An 18,496-nucleotide genomic window follows, 5' to 3' on the forward strand; every position below is an offset into this window, starting at 1 on the left:
TTGACTTTGGAACAGATTATATAAACTTTCTGAGCCATCTTACTTATTTAGTCTCTAAAGAAAGGAAAATAAAACTCATCTCTTTTGGATGTGGGAAAAGTTATTAACCAGTTATCAATTACTATGTGTCAGGAATTGTGCTAGGTGGAAAAAAGACTAAAATCATTTAGGAGACTTTATTGAAATTCTCATTTAGTAATTTAGTTATCCAGTTCTCCCATAATAAGATTGTGACTGGATAATGACAAATTATGAAGGATTTGATAAATTAGATTATACAATGCATTCCTCATTTAATCAATTATATGGCACTGTGTCTCATCATGAATTAAATTATTAATTCTGTTAATTTTCCCATTATATTCTCACTCTATACTTTGATTATTTTAAGTATTCAGTATGCATTTGTCAAATAAATTTTATTTCAATATTTGATAGAATGAAATGAAAATTCACTTTAATTACATGTCATTATCATTATAATTATTTTGTCATGTATTTAAGAGACATAAAAACATAGAATGCTTATAATAAAATTTACTTCAGAATGATAGAGACTCAGAAAGATCACCTTAGAATTGCTCTATAATTTTGCTAGTATTCTATTAGAAAAAATCATTTGAAGTTCACATAAATCCATCCCTGTAACCTCCCCCGACTTCTCACTCCCTTGGCTTACTGTGGAGACTAGACCCTTAAGAGTAGTCTTATATATTAAAACTCAGTCACTTGCCCTAAAACCCTGGTTGTCTCCAACCTAGGTGGTCTCCAAAATGTATAGAACTAAATCTGACCATGCTCTATTAGCCACTCTTTCATTTATTCTGAATATTCACTCAGATCATCTTCATTAACCTCCTATTTTAATAGACAGGCCTGTCTTGGTCAAATTGTAATAGAATAAGTGGTGTTTTTAAATACAGGAGTGAGAAACTCAAGCTACAAATATGGCACATTCAGGCAATTAATAGAAAGTAAGAGCAGAGTGATTTAACATACTTTGCACTTCTTGAGTTTTTCCTTAACAGATTTTCTGTATCCTTTACTGAAATATAAGTCACTGACTTTCTGCTTTACTAGCTTCCCTTTAACATTCCCAAAGTTATGAAAAAATGTTTATCACTGTCATTTTTATTACTTTATGCAACTGACATAGGAAGGGTAAGTTATCACACATGAGCTGTACAAAAAATATGTAGCCATGAAAGAGATGATAGAGCAATAGTTTCAAAAGTTGACTGTATGAAAATGTGGTTCCAGTTTTAATGATCACTAGCCAAGAAGCAAATGATCATTAAGTTATATTTTAAAAATTCTCAAAACATATTGATCTAGCAACAGTGATTAATTGTGGATTGATTAAAGAAAAGTTAATTCATATCCAACTCACCAGATACTTGGCTTAAATCTCAGGTACATGTAATATTTCACAGTACAATAATGTACATTAACCAGTAAATTCTATGACTATATAGTAATATGTCTCATAATACAAATAATTCTGTAGAAATCTGAAAATAGAACTTACCTGCTTTCTAAGGTAAGGTGTCCAACTTTTTTCTTAAGCAAATTCAAAAGGCTTTTCGTTTTATTTTAATATTTAAGAGAACAAAATGGTGCCATCATTTATGCTGGCAACTATTCTTTATTTCTCTTTAAATAACACATATTACATTCTGTGCTGAACATAAAAGCAAAGACAACACATGGCTCCTAGCTGATTTCTAAACAACTTTACCAGGGAGATATTTAACTTGCAGACATTTATTGCAATATCTCTGTGAGTCTGGAAATTCCCTTTGGGATAATGTGACCAAAGTGAAGTTGAACTTTTCTGAACATTATTCAAAGACCTAAAAATAATTATATTGACCAAGTCATATTTTCCCTATGTGTATATGGAAACTAAGTCCAAATCAGCTTCTATTTTATTATGGGGACAATTGTGAGAAAACTCTAATGACCTGGAAAGAAAGCTCATAATACCCACACCTCAGAAAGAAGAGGCAAAGAAAGAGAAGGAAACTCTGAGTTGCAGGTAAAAGGAAAACACTGATACTGCTTCAATTCAGTTTGTGGAGGGCGCTGGCTATTCCAGCATGCATCTCCTATAGTCTATTAATAATAAAACCACTTTGAAAAGTTACCACAACCTGTTGTCCATTCTTCCTCAATGTCTTTCACTGTTGATTTTTCTGTCCACAGTTCACCCAAATAGCTCCCTTATATACCTCATCCCTGTAATGGAAGGTAATGCCAAGTCTTTTTGTGGTTACTTACCTTTTTCTTATTTCTTAGTAACATTTTGAGACAGTATTTTCTCTTCTCTGACAGCGTTTTATTCAAGCTCCAGAGACCATATTTCTCAAATGTTTACATTTTTAACAATGGCACTTTAACAACTTTAAGTGCACAATTCAGTGGCATTGCTTATATTTACAATATTGTGTAATCACTGTATATTTCCAAAACATTTTCATCACTCCAAACAGAAACATCGTACCCATCAAGTAATAACTCCTCATCTTCCTTTCCCTCTGCCACTGATATCCTTTAATGTACTCTGCCCCGTGAATCTTCTTCTTATAGTTCATGTAAGTGAAATCATGCAATGTTTTTTCTCCTATCCTTTTTTTTTTTTTAAGTACTTAGTTACTTTGGCTGTATCAGGTCTCAGCTGTGGCACAGGGATCTGTCATTGAGCTGCCTGGGCTTTTCAGTGCAGTGGGGGGTGTCAGTTGCTCCTCCACAGGTGGGATCTTAGTTTCCAATGAGGGATTGAACCCGTGTTCCCTGTTTTGCAAGGTGTATTCTTAACCACTGAACCACCAAGGAAGTCCCCTTCCCTTTTTTTCTACATTGCAATTTAATCTTGATTTCTCACAAAATTCTTTCTTTTTTTACAATCTCTTTCTTGAGTCCAACCAACTCTTTTTTGGCATAATCTCTTTTTTCTATTCATGTTTTATTTTATATTTATGACATATTTTTAATATTTCCAAATAATTATTTAAGGAGATTCAGAGTGTTACAGTTTTTGTCTGTTCTCTCTGAGTGTGTCTTTGTGTACATGTGATGTTATTACAGGGACATATTCATTGTTTGGAATGTTTTGACACGTTTTATGCTTCCTCCCCCCTCCCTTTATAGTAGCATTGTATGGATACAGGTTTTTTCTTTCTTTTTTTTTTTTTTTTGATAACTTAGTGGAGTAAACTTGGGTTTTGTGTGGTTTACAAGAATTCTAGTTTAGTGCTGTTTTCTTCTGTAGTGTAGTGAAATGAAGTATATGTGAATACACATACAGATATACATATACTCACACATACATACATGCATGTGTATGAATGTATCTATTTTGTTTTTGTTCAGTTGCTAAGTCGTATCTGACTCTTGGAGACCCCATGGACTGCAGCATGCCAGGCTTCCCTGTTCTTCACTATCCCTCAGAATTTGCTCAAATTCATGTCCAGTGAGTCAGTGATGCCATCCAACCATCTCATCCTCAGCCACTCTCTTCTTTTGCCTTCAATCTTTCCCAGCATCAGGGTCTTTTTCAATGCGTCGGCTCTTCACACCATGTGGCCAGAGTACAAGAGTTTCAGCTTCATTATCAGCATATACCTAAATCTATATATATATCCTTCTTTATGTAAAATGCATGGTTGTTGAGAGATTTTGATTATCACTTTTTGTGTGTATGTTTCCTTTATCTTGTTTCTGGAAGATCCTTAACACAATTTACTCATTTTGCTTCTCTTAACATTTATAACTCTATTGTCATCCTTTTCCTTTCCTCCTTTGTCTTAGAAAGAAATTTCCCTGAAGTTTGCACCTCAAACCCTATACAATCGCTAGCCTTTTTCTTTCAGCCAGTGCTACTTCCTATCAGACTTTTGACCTGCTTTCAATTACTAGTTATGTGAGTAGAACTTTATTATTTATTATAGCTGTTTTGTTCCACTAATAAGATCTCCACTTTCCTTTTCTCTTTTCTAAACTGTGTCTTCAGATTTCTTCATTCCACACACTTAGAATTATGGTAATTTGAGATCCAGAGGTTTTTGCACTCCTTATGAGTATTTATTTACTTACAGGTAAATTTCACTTCATGTGGTTATCTTTCCCACAGTGATGCAAAAAGTATGGTTTATTCATTTGATTCCCCTCATCTGAAAAGTTTTTGGGAGGATGGGTGCGAAGATTAAATTTTAGGTCCTAATGGTATCTTAAGGCCTTTTAATAGACCTTGCCAGAAGAATGCTTTATCTATTTTAATTTTGTTGATATCAGTATGCTATACCATATAACTTATTTTGATTATCACCTAGATTATATCTCATATAGTAATTTTTGCTATGGTAGTCTATATTATTCCTTTGTAATGTTTTAAAGGCATGATTTTAGAGTTTTAAATGGATTGCCTTATTTATTCTTGTATTTCGTAGTAACCAATAAATGATAATTTTATTATTAAAATTGTTGTGTTTTACTTATGGGCTAAGACAGTCAATTTTTAAAATTTCTTAAGAAAGATTGGAAAAAATTCTATTCTTTATTAGTAGATTTCTGTAATATAATGCAATTGTGTTATTTGGGATTATAACAGAAACACAATCACACACACACACACATATATATATCATATATTGTTTTTAGTTTGAATTTAGAGTCTGTTTATTTCTCCTCTCATCTCCTATAATTTTTGGCTTATGAATATTTTTGCTTTGTCATTGAATTATATGTATATATGTCAATAATATTGTAACTTCATTATACATTCTTGTTTTTGTAATACATTAATAGTATTTGCTTCTGTAAGGATTTTAATATTTATACTAATATCTGCACATATTATTAACCATGTTTTTGTGTATTTACTTCTTATAAAATTAATTGAGATGAAGTGTTAACATTCTTCATTACCTAAACTATGTGATTATGTAAGTGACCAAGAGCCAACACATCACTCCTAGTTCAAAAATGAAAACTGGAAAAACAAAGATAAAAATCAAAGGTGAATTGCTGCTTGAATGTGATCTAGTAAATTGCCATCTTTGAACACTGGTTTCCTTATTCCTGAAAGAGACATGAAATTACCAACTGACCAAAAAATAAACAAACAAAAAAACACAACCTAAAAACAGAATTATTTTTTATTCTATGGACTTAAACCTAGAAAACAATGTGCTTCCCTGGTGGCTCAGATAATAAATAATTCACCTGTAATGTAGGAGACCCAGGTTCAATCCCTAGGTCAGGAAGATCCCCTGGAGAAGGAATTGGCTACCCACTCCGATACTCTTGCCTGGAGAATCCCTTGGACAGAGGAGCCTGGTGGGCTACAGTCCATGGGGTCACAAAAGAGTCAGACATGACTGAGCGGCCATGCACACACAAACCTGGAAGACAACGTCTCAGTTCAGAGAAACTGCTCTGAAAAGGGAAGGGAAGAGTCAGAATGTATATGCATTTTGCAACAAAAACCAGGTAGTCAGACCATCAGAAGATTTTCGGAAATTAAAGAAAACCAGAAAGCTCACGTTAACGAATTTAGGGCTTTTCTGAGCCTGGGAAGAGAAGACAGTCTGGGCTCCTTGAAATCATCCCTTTGAGTTGCACCTTGACTACTTAGCGCCAGTACCCTGTTCTTTTCTATCCTGTGTTACCTCAGGGTGCAGCTCTGCTTCGATCCAGAGTTCCTCAAGGCTCACCGGCCTGAGCCTGAGCTGGGGGTGCAGGAGCCATGCTGATGGCTTAGTGGCCTCAGCATCCTCTGTCGGTCGACATGACAGATCACATTTTTCCTTCATGGAATAAAATGTTTTCAAAGTTATATTTAAGCCATGAACATCTTGCTTTCTATCAGTTTCTGCTACTTTCTCTAAAGCAATCAATGCACATTAGGTGTGCCTTGGTTTAAATTACAGTGTCACTCTGCCACCTAGTGGATATGCTATTTGCATCACTTGCTGCTGCTGCTGCTGCTGCTAAAGTCGCTTCAACTCTGTGTGACCCCATAGAGGGCAGCCCACCAGGCTCCCCAGTCCCTGGGATTCTCCAGGGAAGAACACTGGAGTGGGTTGCCATTTCCTTCTCCAATGCATGAAAGTGAAAAGTGAAAGTGAAAGACAAATTCATATTCTTTGCTATTAATTTGCAGAGGGATTTTTATGCCACTTGTGGCTCAGAAGGTAAAGGATCCATCTAGAATGTGAGAGATTCTGGGTTCTATTCCTGGATTGGGAAGATACCCTGGAGAAGGGAATGGCAACCCACTCCAGTATTCTTGCGGGGAGAATTCCAGGCACAGAGGAGCCTAGTGGGCTCCACAGTCCACAGGGTTGCAAAGAGTCAACCATGACTGAGCGATTAGCACTTTATACTCTTAGATACTATGAAAAAAATCTACCAATTACTATGTAATTTTGCTGAGAATGAGACCACAAATAGATAATGTAGGGTCAAACTGGGAATGTTGGGGGAAAATAAAACCAACATTTTCTTCCCATTATGTCACACTAGTATTTAAACTGTATATAAACTTAAGGGGAAAAAATAATCTCTTGTGTAATAAGAAATAATACTGGACTGAGATTATCAGATTTACTTTAATTCTTTAATCTTTTCTGAAATATGTGCCAGACTGGAGACCCAGACAGCTCAAAGAAAGATAAATAAAACTGCCTGTGAGCACACTGAGTGACCCTAGACACCAGGGTGCCCGTGATGGCCTGCACTTCACACTTGCCATTCTCAGAGGTATCTACACATAGATACATGTGGGAAAAGAAGTGCAAGCATTAGTTGCTCTGTCGTGTCTGACTCTTCATGACCCCATGGACTATAGCCCACCAGGCTCCTCCATTCATGGAATTCTCCAGGCAAGAATACTGGAGTGAGTAGCCATTCCCTTCTCCAGGGGATCTTCCCAATCTAGGGATAGAAGCCAGGTCTCCTGCATTGCAGGTCAAATCTTCACCATCTGAGCCACCAGGGATCTATCTAAAATTACATATTTACATGTCATACTGAATTTAGGAGGCTATTTTGAATTGAATTTCTTACTTTTTTTAAGTATGCTTTACCTACATACACTTATAGGAATAATCTCTTCAGTTATGTGCTGTGCTCAGTCACTCAGTCATGTCCGACTCTTTGTGACCCCATGGACTACAGCCCACCAAGCTCCTCTGTCCATGGGAATTCTCCAGGCAAAAATACTGGAGTGAGTTGCCATTCCCTCCTCCAGAGGATCTTCTCGACCCAGGGATCAAACCTGGGTCTTCTGCATTGCAGGAGGATTCTTAACCATCTGAGTCACCAGGGAAGCCTCGCCTCAGTTATAGACAAAGATTAATAAAGTTTGTATTGAACTCAATCCTTATATGTTAAGGTGGTTAGAATGTACTATTTAATTATAATAATAGATTTTTTATCAGGTGGAGTGGTTAAATCAACATGTTACAGATGTGTAAATTATGGATTTTGAGAATTATACAGATAATTTTAAAACAGTATTTTGAGAACACCAAGCAAAAAGTGATCTTAGTGAAAGCTCTAGGCCAGTGTGAGGACCAGTCACAGAATATGGGAAATGTAGAGAGACATTGTGGAGTTTAATATCTTGTCTGCATTCTTCCTGAAGAGTCTCCCCCTTCCTTTTGTTTACATTAAAGTTTGTGTCTCTAGAGCCCCTTCTTATAAACTGTTAGTGAAACTGGGAAACCCAGAGACTCTGAGTAATTCACACTATTCTGTTTATTGACACTGAAGAAAAAAAAAGAAAATTCTTTTATTGTTGTTGTTCTGAAATTAGCTTCCTGTGGCTTTTAAAAGTTAATTCATTTAAAATTAAGTTTCTCTCCTCAGGATACAGAAAAAAGGACCAGTGTTTCTTTCATATTTTAGCCTTGAAATATTTGAAGACGGTGTTAAGAGGCTCCTTTTGTTTTCCTTTTGTGTTCCAGATGTCTTCAGGCCTTTGATTGGTTTATCAGATGCTCTAGCTCCCGTATAACACCTCACTGTTTACTACTTCACATTGTAGGTGCCTATATAATTATTGCTAGTTTCTGGGAATCATTGACCCCTCTGCAGTGAGATGCTGTCAAGAACATAATGTTTGTTTCTGAATCAAAATGAAAATGGGAGTTACTTCTTTCTGTTTACATCAACTACTAATGGAACCACATTGAATGCCATGATTATAATATTGAAACTGAGTCAATTTCATTCCCATTGTCGACACTGTTTTACAACCACAACCTCTTCATTACCACATACTTGTCCTGTGGGCATAGAACTCTATTTCAACTCTATTCAGCAATCAGCACTAATTCTAATTGCATTGTTTACATGATTTAGCTTCTCTGGTCCTCTGATCGTTATCTCACACTTTTTGTTGTTGTTCAGTCTCACAGTCAGGTAAGACTCTTTGCAACCCCATGTCCATGCAGCATGCCAAGCTTCTCTGTCCCTCACCATCTCCCAAAGTTTGCCCTGCATAAACTCTACTTCTAATTGAAAACAATTTAAACATTCAAACTCCTACCTTGGTTCAGACTGTCTTCTCTGCTTAAAATGTCTTTTGTTTTTCTTTCTTATCCCTTCAATTTATCTTAACACTATAGTTTGACTCAAAGTTCAAAGTCCTATTGTGATTTTATTGATCAGGAAATATCTTGGTCGTTATTCAAGTATCTCAACATGTGAGGAACACTCTTAATATGCTTGACAAAAGTTTAATGAAAAATAAATAAGCAAAACACAAAAATATTATGCACAGTGGCAATGCAGAAAAGTGTAGTATTTTTTAAAGCAAATTATTATTTCTCTCACTATGTTATAATTATACCATAACAATCCCATTGTTGAACTTCCCAGGTGGCGCTAATGGTAAACAACCCAACTGCCAATCCAAGAGAGACAGGTTTGATCCCTGGGCTGGGAAGATTCCCTGGAGGAGAGCACTGCAACCCACTCTAGAATTCTGCCTGGAGAATCCCATGGACAGAGGAGCCTGGTGGGCTTCAGTCCATACCCTCTCACAGAGTCAGACACCACTAAAGTGACTTAACACGCATGCACCCAGTCACTTTATCATAAGCCATAATTGAGAACAAGCTTAAGTCTCTGCATTGCCACTCAGAGGACATCTGCCTACTGATCTGGAAATACTTTTAGACTTCGAACAATCAAGAAATGCATTCTATTGCATAGGTTGACAAGGTGTGATCTGCAAACCAAATCTGTCTTACTATCTTTTATAAATAAAATTTTATTGGAACAGAGTCACGCCTATTGATTTACGTATTGCCTATGGGTGAATCCAGGCTGCAAGATGCAGAAGTGCGTAGCTGAAATTGAGACTATGTGGCCCACAAAGGCTAAAGTATTTACTGTACAGCTTTTTCCAGAAAAATAGTGCTGATTCTTGTTCTATTAAATTAAGTCACTGGAGTTGAGATGTTTATATGTTAAGATATGGCAGCTTCTTAAATAATAAATATACTATACTTCCCATAAACCTAGACTGCAAATTTAAAAATAGAATACCAGCTTTGTTGCAATTTCAATAATAAATGTAAGAATAAAAAAGAATTGTGCTCATATTTGTAATAGTAATGCAAGTTGTATTAAGAAAACCAATGGTTTTTACAGAAAATGAAACACAACACAATGTTAAAGAAAGGATAAAAAACACTATAATATGATTCATATTGTATAAGTTTTACATCCAAACACATCACTATATCCCTCAGATACAGAGAAAGTGAAAGTCTCTCAGTCCTGTCTGACTCTTTGCGACCCCATGGACTATACAGTCCATGAAATTCTCCAGGCCAGAATACTGGAGTGGGTAGCCTTTCCCTTCTCCAGGGGATCTTCCGATTAGGTAGTTAGAATAGGGAAAAGGAGTCCAGAATGGAGGTGGCTAATAGATAAGGAAGAGAAAACCCCACGAAAATAGAACAAAGGAAGGTCCAAGGATGGGAGTGAGGACCACAGGTAAAACAAACAACACTCCTGGCTGGCCCAATTTACCTAGGATAGGCCCAGGGAGAAAAAAACATATAAAAAGAGGAGCCAAAGCTAGCTCACTCGCTCTCGCTCTCTCTCTCTCTCCACCCTCCGCGAGCTGCGGTGCTCTTCTCTTTGCGTCTTTGAATCAACGTGCCCTCATGCCTCAAAGATGGATTTTCCTGCTATCTTCTAAATAAAATAGAGCTGTAACACTGATTTGTCTAAGAGCTATAACATGGTTCATTCAAGACCTGAGAGCTATAACAGGGTCTGTCCAAGACCCAAGAGCTGTGACATGCCGAGAGGGCTTTAATGTCCATCACTCCAAATCTTTGTTGTGACCAGACAGAAACCGAGGAACATACACTCACCTGACATTCCCAACCTAGGGATCAAACCCAGGTCTCCCACATTGCAGGTGGATGCTTTGCCAGCTGAGCTACAAGGGAAGCCCAAGAATACTGGAATGGGGAGCCTATCCCTTCTCCCAGGGATCTTCCTGACCCAGGAATCAAACCAGGGTCTCCTGCATTGCAGGCAGATTCTTTACCAACTGAGCTATGAGGGAAGTCCACAGATACAGAGGGACAACCAGAAATTCAACAAAAATTAAGAATCTTTGGATTGTTACCCAATAGCTGATTTTGCTTTTGTATATTTCCACATTTTGCAAGTATTTAAAGACAAAAATATAGTGTCTAGTTCAACATTTTTAAAAGATCAGTGAGCTAGAGTGCATGATGAAATTGTTCCCCAAACTTTGGAAAAAATGCATATGCAACCAAAGTATCACAAGGGCATTATTTCATCTAATTGCCCCATTTGTGGTCTCAAGGCAATAGTTAAATAATATTCTCTAAGGTTAACCTCCTTAGGGTTTTATATATGTGACAGTTTGATGTGAGGGTTCAGCTTGTTTGGTCTCCTTTTCTCTTTGTCAAGTCTGAATATATTTTTAATACATTATAAAAGAAGTTTATTTTTCTGAAATATTAATTGCAATATACTCTACATTCCTGTTACTATTTTTCAGGCTTATTACTATATTAAAAAAAATTGACTTCTCAGCAGAAATTTTCCTGGAATCCATTAAACTTAGAATAGAAGCTTTATTAAATGAGCTGGTCAAATTCTACACTCAGGTGAGTTGATTTTTATTTCACTTTAAAAGGAATATAATATGTTCCTAATATGCTCCATTAATCTTTGCAGGAGGCAAACAAGCACGTGTATAAATCTAATTGCCAGGTTACCTGTTTGGTTGACTAGAAGTCTTTGATTATTTATCTTTCACCATATTTATTATTGTTCACCAGGCTACATCACAAGGAAACTTATTTTGTTTTTTTCTGGATCACAATATTTTCATTTTCTTTTTCATATCAAACTTTAATAATAAATAAGAACTATAAGTTGTCATTTGTGCTTATATGGATTGTATCCTGGAATGATGCTCTAAGAAACAAATTGAGGCTGAGATTTTATAATTTTATAGTTTTTTAAATGCCTGTTACAGGACTGAGTACATAGTAGGTCTGCAATGGGAAAATTATTCCAGGGTAATTGCATAGAAAAGAAGATAAATACTATGCACAGCACCTGTACTCACAGCTGAGCATGGCTGACACTTCTTGGGCTACACGGGTGATTGGGAACATTGGCCCCAGCCTGTTGACAAGTACAGAGTGTGGGAGGTGGAGGGAAAACCTACAAGTACAGAGTGTGGGAGGTGGAGGGAAGGAGTGTGGGGAAGAAGGAACAAGTGTGCATCAGAAATTGCATTCATCTTTGGTGAAGATTTCTCTTTCAACCCTGGACTATTCAAACTTTGTTACCATAGACATAAGGAACAAATCCTGACTTTTTGAAAAAGTGTTTTCAGTTAGAGAATATGCACTCTGTGATTTGTATGTTAAATTGAAACATACTTTCAGGGAATTAATCACATGTTTAGGAAGGTAAAGGAATAACTGAAGGAAAAGAGTGGGGGAATATGTGAATGACATAGTTATACATGTACAGGAAATCTTGAAGTGGTATATGTGTTCTTGGAATATAAAGTTATAAAACCTGAGTGAAAACAACAGAGTGTTTAATTTCAACTCCTAATGAGATATAGAATTTTTAGAGAATTCTATGTGGAATGGACTTCCCTTTATACTGAGTACCATTTCAGGTTTTGGTAAGAATTTAGGAAGTAGCTTTGAAAAGAATGCATTTTAATGTCAGAAAAAGACAGCAGAGGTATTTTGGAGGAAAAGAGGCTAATTAAAAATAATAATAATAATTCAATGCACTCTTTTTCCCCATAAGTATTCTCTTTCTAGGCCTAGGTCAGGAAGATCCCCTGGCGTGACAACCCATCCAGTGTTCCTGCCCAGAGAATCTCATGGACAGAGGAACCTGGCAAGCTACAGTCCATGGAGTCACAAAAACATCCAACAATACTGAGGGAATAACATTACATTTCATTCAAATTTTGCTTCAGATTTCTCTGAATCAACTTTTGTATTTTGTCCACAGGAACCAAGAAAACCAGAGTGCTGAAGTCACTTTCATTCTCTTGGGCTTCTCAGAATATCCTGAATTCCAGATACCCCTTGTCCTGTTATTCTTCACCATCTACTCCATCACTGTGTTGGAGAAACTGGGCATGATCTGAATTATCAAGATAAATCCCTACTCCACACCCCTATGTCCTACTTCCTCAGACATTTGTCCTTTGTTGATCTCTGTTACTCAACAGTAATTACACCCAAGCTACTAGAAAACTTGATTGTGGAAGACAGAACCATCTCCTTCATAGGATGCATCATGCAATTCTTCTTTGCCTGCATATTTGTGGTGACAGAGACATTCCTGTTGGCAGTGATGGCATATGACTGATTTGTGGCCATTTGTAACCCTCTTCTCTATACAGTTGTCATGTCCCAGAAGCTTTGTTCCTTATTGGTGGGTGCATTATACTCTTGGGGTACAGTCTGTTCCCTGACTCTTACCCACTTTTTATCTAAATTGTCCTTTAGAGGAAATAATATCATAAATAACTTTGTCTGTGAGCATGTGGCCATTGTTGCTATTTCCTGCTCTGACCCCTGCATTAACCAGCAGATCATTTTAGTCTCTGCCACGTTTAATGAAGTAAGCAGCCTGATGATTATTCTCACTTCCTATGTTTTCATTTTTATCACTGTCCTGAAGATGCCTTCAACTGGGGGGCGCCACAAAGCCTTCTCCCCCTGTGCCTCCCACCTGACCACCATTACCGTCTTCCACGGGACCATCCTTTTCCTTTACTGTGTTCCTAACTCCAGAAGTTCATGGCTCATGGTCAAGGTGGCCTCTGTCTTTTACACAGTGGTCACCCCCATGCTGAACCCAGTGATCTACAGCCTCAGGGACAAAGATGTGAAAGAGACTGCTAGGAAGCTAGTCAATACCAAATTATTATGTCAATGAATGTAAAATGGCTTGAGTTTGCTTTTTCATTTACAAGAGCACTGCAGAGAACTGTCCAAGTTTTGTAGCATTTTTAATAGCATTTCAAATTCCAATTTTTAGGAAGGCAAACAGTGCACACATTTAACGAAATTCCCTTGTTGGTACATCGTTCAACCACTTTAGTAAACTGTAGAGACTTAGCAATAAAATAATAAATAACACCTAATTAAAGCCTGAACTATTTAAGTCTCTAGATAAAGTGTTTGTCATGTAAAGATTTCTGAGTAAAGACGCATTACCATTTGGCTGTTCAGGTGAGTCTTCTTTTTTTCTTTTCTTTAAGTCATTATAAGTCATCAAAGAATGGATTTGAGTTGTCACGAAAGTTTATAGTTAACCATGAGGGAGTTACACGAGTTGAATCTCAGTAACTAAGAGTTATTCAACACTAAGACACTAAAGTTAAAAGACATGCCTGTGCTTAGTTACTCAGTCATGTCCAACTCTTTACAATTCTATGGGCTTTAGCCTGCCAGGCTCCTGTGCCCATGGCAAGAATACTGGAGTGGGTAGTCATTCTCTTCTCCAGGGGATCTGCATGACCAGTAATCAAACCTACGTCTCCTGCATTGCAGGCAGATTCTTTACCATCTAAAGTACCAGGGACGGAGAAGGCGATGGCACCCCACTCCAGTACTTTTGTCTGGAAAATCCATGGGTGGAGAAGCCTGGTAGGCTGCAGTCCATGGGGTCGCTAAGAGTTGGACACAACTGAGTGACTTCACTTTCACTTTCATGCATTGGAGAAGGAAATGGCAACCCACTCCAGTGTTCTTGCCTGGAGAATCCCAGGGACAGGGAAGCCTGGTGGGCTGCTGTCTATGGGGTTGCACAGAGTCGGACACGACTAAAGCAACTTAGCAGCAGTAGCAGCAGCAGCAAGGTACCAGGGAAGCCTGAATTTAAAGGATATGTTTATTTAACACCATATAGAAAGAATCGGTACATTATAAGTGCAAAGTAGTCATGTCTCTGCCCCCCATGAAGTCCTGAATATGATTTGGTAAAATTCTACTTGTTAATATAATATTTATTTGTTCTTTGTACATAAATCATCAAAATAAAATTAAGAAATACACACTTCAGAAATAGTTCCAGCTAAATCTAAAATAGTCTTTCATATCAGTCAGTCAAATTACATATAAAATAGCTATTGATGTACAATGATAACAGAGAATTTCATTGGTAAGTAAAATTAATGGTGGATTGAATGGGGGCCCTGCTAATATCAATTAGAGCATCTGGGTTAACCTGATTTAATTTTGCCCAACTAACAAACTCATATACTTCCCTGGTGGCTCAGATGATAAAGAATCTGCTTGCAATGCAGGAGACCTTGGTTCTATCCCTGGGTGGGGAAGATTCCCTGGAGAAAGGGAGGGCAACCCACTCCAGTATCCTTGCCTGGAGAATCCCATGACAGAGGAGCCTGGCGGGCTTCAGTCCATGGAGTTACAAAGATTCAGACACGACTGAGCAACTAACACACTTCACAGTAAACTCACATCCAGTTTATACAGTGAATTCTATTTGACATATGCTGTGGTGCTTCCCAGGTGGTGGTAAAGAACATGCCTACCAATGCAGGAGACATAGGAGAAATGGGTTCAGTCCCTGAGTTGGGAAGATCCTCTGGAGAAGGAAATGGCAACCCACTCCAGTACTCTTGCCTAGAAAATTCCATGGATGGAGGAGCCTGGTGGGCTACAGTCCATGGGGTCACAAAGAGTCAGACACGACTGAGAGACTTCATGACTTCAATAACTAAATACGTTGAGAATATTTTCACATGCTTGTTGGACATTTGTAAATTTTGTGTTGTATCTAATTTGACTTTTTGTCTTCATTGTTTCTTTTCTGCACCTTTCCTTTCACTTTATTGATAATGTTTTTAATATACAAATATTTTAAATTTTGAGGAAGTTCAATCTAGCAATTTATTTATTTATTTATTGTCACATGTTTTTGTTTCCCTACCTAAGAATCTACTGCCAAATTCAAGGCCGTGAAATTGAAGGCCTGTGTTTTTCTTGTAAAAGTTTTATACTTTATGCTCTTTCATTCAGGACCTTGTTCACTTTCTGAGTTAATTGTTGTATATAATATGAGGCAAGTGTCCAATCCCGTAATTTTACTTGTGAACACCCAGTTGTCCTGGCATCACTTATTTGAAGAAGAATCTATTCTTTCCCCAATGAATATTAAGAGAATCATAACCTCAAAAGCACCATGATGATGGTGAGGTACAAGTTGAGAGAAATCAGAGCCCATATAGGGCACAGCTACCCAGTCAAAATGTATTTTGAATCTTCCACTAGTGAGAAATAAGCTTGTTGTTATTGTTGTTCAGTCACTAAGTTGTGCCCGAGTCTTTGCCACCCCATGGACTGCAGCACGCCAGGCTTCCCTGCCCTTCACTGTCTCCTGGAGTTTGCTCACACTCATGTCCATTTAGTCAGTGATGCCATCTGACCATAGTCTTCTGCTGCCCTCTTCTCCACTAGCCTTCAATCATTCTCAGCATCAGGGTCTTTTCCAGTGAATCAGCTCGTCATGCCAGGCAGCCAAAGCACTGGACCTTCAGCTTCAGCAACAATCCTTCCAATGAATATTCAGGGTTGATTTCCTTCAGGAGTGACTGGCTGGATCTTGCTGTCTGAAAGACTCTCAGGAGTCTTCCCAGCACCACAATTTGAAAGGAAAATTCTTTGGCATTTTGTCTTCTTTATGATCCAACTCTAACATCCATACCTGGCTACTGGAAGAACCATAGCTTTGACTATATGGACTTTTGTTGGCAAAGTGATGTCTCTGGTTTTGAATATGCTGCCTAGTTTTTTCATAACTTTCTTTCCATGGACCAAGTGCATTTTAATTTCATGGGTGTTGAGTTTTAAGCCAACTTTTTCACTCTCCTCTTTCACCTTCATCAAGAGGCCTTTTAGTTCCTCTTCACTTTCTGCCATAAGGGTGGTGTCATCTGCATATCTGAGGTTATTGATATTTCTCCCAGCAATCTTGATTCCAGCTTGTACTTCTTCCAGCCCAGCGTTTCTCAGGATGTACTCTGCATAGAAGTTAAATAAGCAGGGTGACAGTATACAGCCTTGACATACTCCTTTTCCTATTTGGAACCAGTCTGTTGTTCCATGTCCAGTTCTAACTCTTGCTTCCTGACCTATATACAAGTTTCTCAAGAGGCAGGTCAAGTGGTCTGGTATTCCCATCTCTTTCAGAATTTTCCACAGTTTATTGTGATCCACACAGTCAAAGGCTTTGGCATAGTCAATAAAGCAGAAATAGATGTTTTTCTGGAACTCTCTTGATTTTTCGATGATCCAGTGGATATTGGCAATTTGGTCTTTGGTTCCTCTGCCTTTTCTAAAACCAGCTTGAACATTTGGAAGTTCACGGTTCATGTATTGCTGAAGCCTGGCTTGGAGAATTTTGAGCGTTACTTTACTAGTGTGTGAGATGAGTGCAATTGTGCAGTAGTTTGAGCATTCTTTGGCATTGCCTTTCTTTGGGATTGGAATAAAAACTGACCTTCTCCAGTCCTGTGGCCACTGCTGAGTTTTCCAAATGTGCTGTAATATTGAGTGCAGCACTTTCACAGCATCATCTTTCAGCATTTGAAATAGCTCAACTGGAATTCCATCACCTCCACTAGCTTTATTCATAGTGATGCTTTCTAAGGCCCACTGGACTTCACATTCCAGGATGTCTGGCTCTAGGTGAGTGATTACACCATGGTGATTATCTGGGTCATGAAGATCTTTTTTGTACAGTTCTTCTGTGTATTCTTGCCATCTCTTCTTAATATCTTCTGCTTCTGTTAGGTCCATACCATTTCTGTCCTTTATCAAGCCCATCTTTGCATGAAATGTTCCCGTGGTATCTCTAATTTTCTTGAACAGATCTCTAGTCTTTCCCATTCTGTTGTTTTCCTCTGTTTCTTTGCATTGATCGCTGAGGAAGGCTTTCTTATCTCTTCTTGCTGTTCTTTGGAACTCTGCATTCAGATGCTTATATCTTTCCTTTTCTCCTTTGCTTTTCGCTTCTCTTTTTTTCACAACTATTTGTAAGGCCTCCCCAAATAGCCATTTTGCTTTTTTGCATTCCTTTTCCACGGGAATGGTCTTGATCCCTGTCTCCTGTGCAATGTCACGAACCTCTGTCCATAGTTCATCAGGCACTCTATCTACCAGATCTAGGCCCTTAAATCTAGTTCTCACTTCCACTGTATATCATAAGGGATTTGATTTAGGTCATACCTGAATTGTCTAGTGGTTTTCCTACTTTCTTCAATTTAAGTCTGAATTTGGCAATAAGGAGTTCATGATCTGAGCCACAATCAGCTCCTGGTCTTGTTTTTGTTGACTGTATAGAGCTTCTCCATCTTTCACTGCAAAGAATATAATCAATCTGATCTTGATGTTGACCATCTGGTGATGTCCATGTGTAGAGTCTTTGCTTGTGTTGTTGGAAGAGGGTGTTTGCTACGACCAGTACATTTTCCTGGCAAAACTCTTTGCCCTGCTTCATTCCGTCTTCCAAGGCCAAATTTGCCTGTTATTCCAGGTGTTTCTTGATTTCCTACTTTTGCATTCCAGTCCCCTATAGTGAAAAGGACATCTTTTTTGTGTGTTAGTTCTAAAAGGTCTTGTAGGTCTTCATAGAACCGTTCAACTTCAGCTTCTTCAGCGTTACTGGTTGAGGCATAGACTTGGATTACTGTGATATTGAATTTTTTTTTTTCAGTATGAAAAATAAGAGACAAGAACTCCTGAAATGGTACTCAGTTCAATGAAGCCAAAAACAAGGAATAATGCCAACTCATTGACCTATATATCAGAGCAGGAAAGGAGGAAAAGTGGAGGTAAATCATAGAAGAAATGGTTAATCTCCTTTGACCCATAGAAACATAAGCAGAATGCTAATGTCGTGTGTATCAGTGCATGTGCTATCC

General features: G+C 37.8%; 1 pseudogene; it reads left to right on the plus strand.

The window, feature by feature from the left end:
- The first annotated feature begins 10,954 nt into the window (after nt 1-10,954).
- Nucleotides 10,955-13,991, plus strand: LOC113890385 (annotated as a pseudogene).
- Nucleotides 13,992-18,496: the final 4,505 nt, after the last annotated feature.

This window comes from Bos indicus x Bos taurus, chromosome 3 (genome assembly GCF_003369695.1).
Source record: "Bos indicus x Bos taurus breed Angus x Brahman F1 hybrid chromosome 3, Bos_hybrid_MaternalHap_v2.0, whole genome shotgun sequence".
In the NCBI taxonomy this organism is placed as follows: domain Eukaryota; kingdom Metazoa; phylum Chordata; class Mammalia; order Artiodactyla; family Bovidae; genus Bos; species Bos indicus x Bos taurus.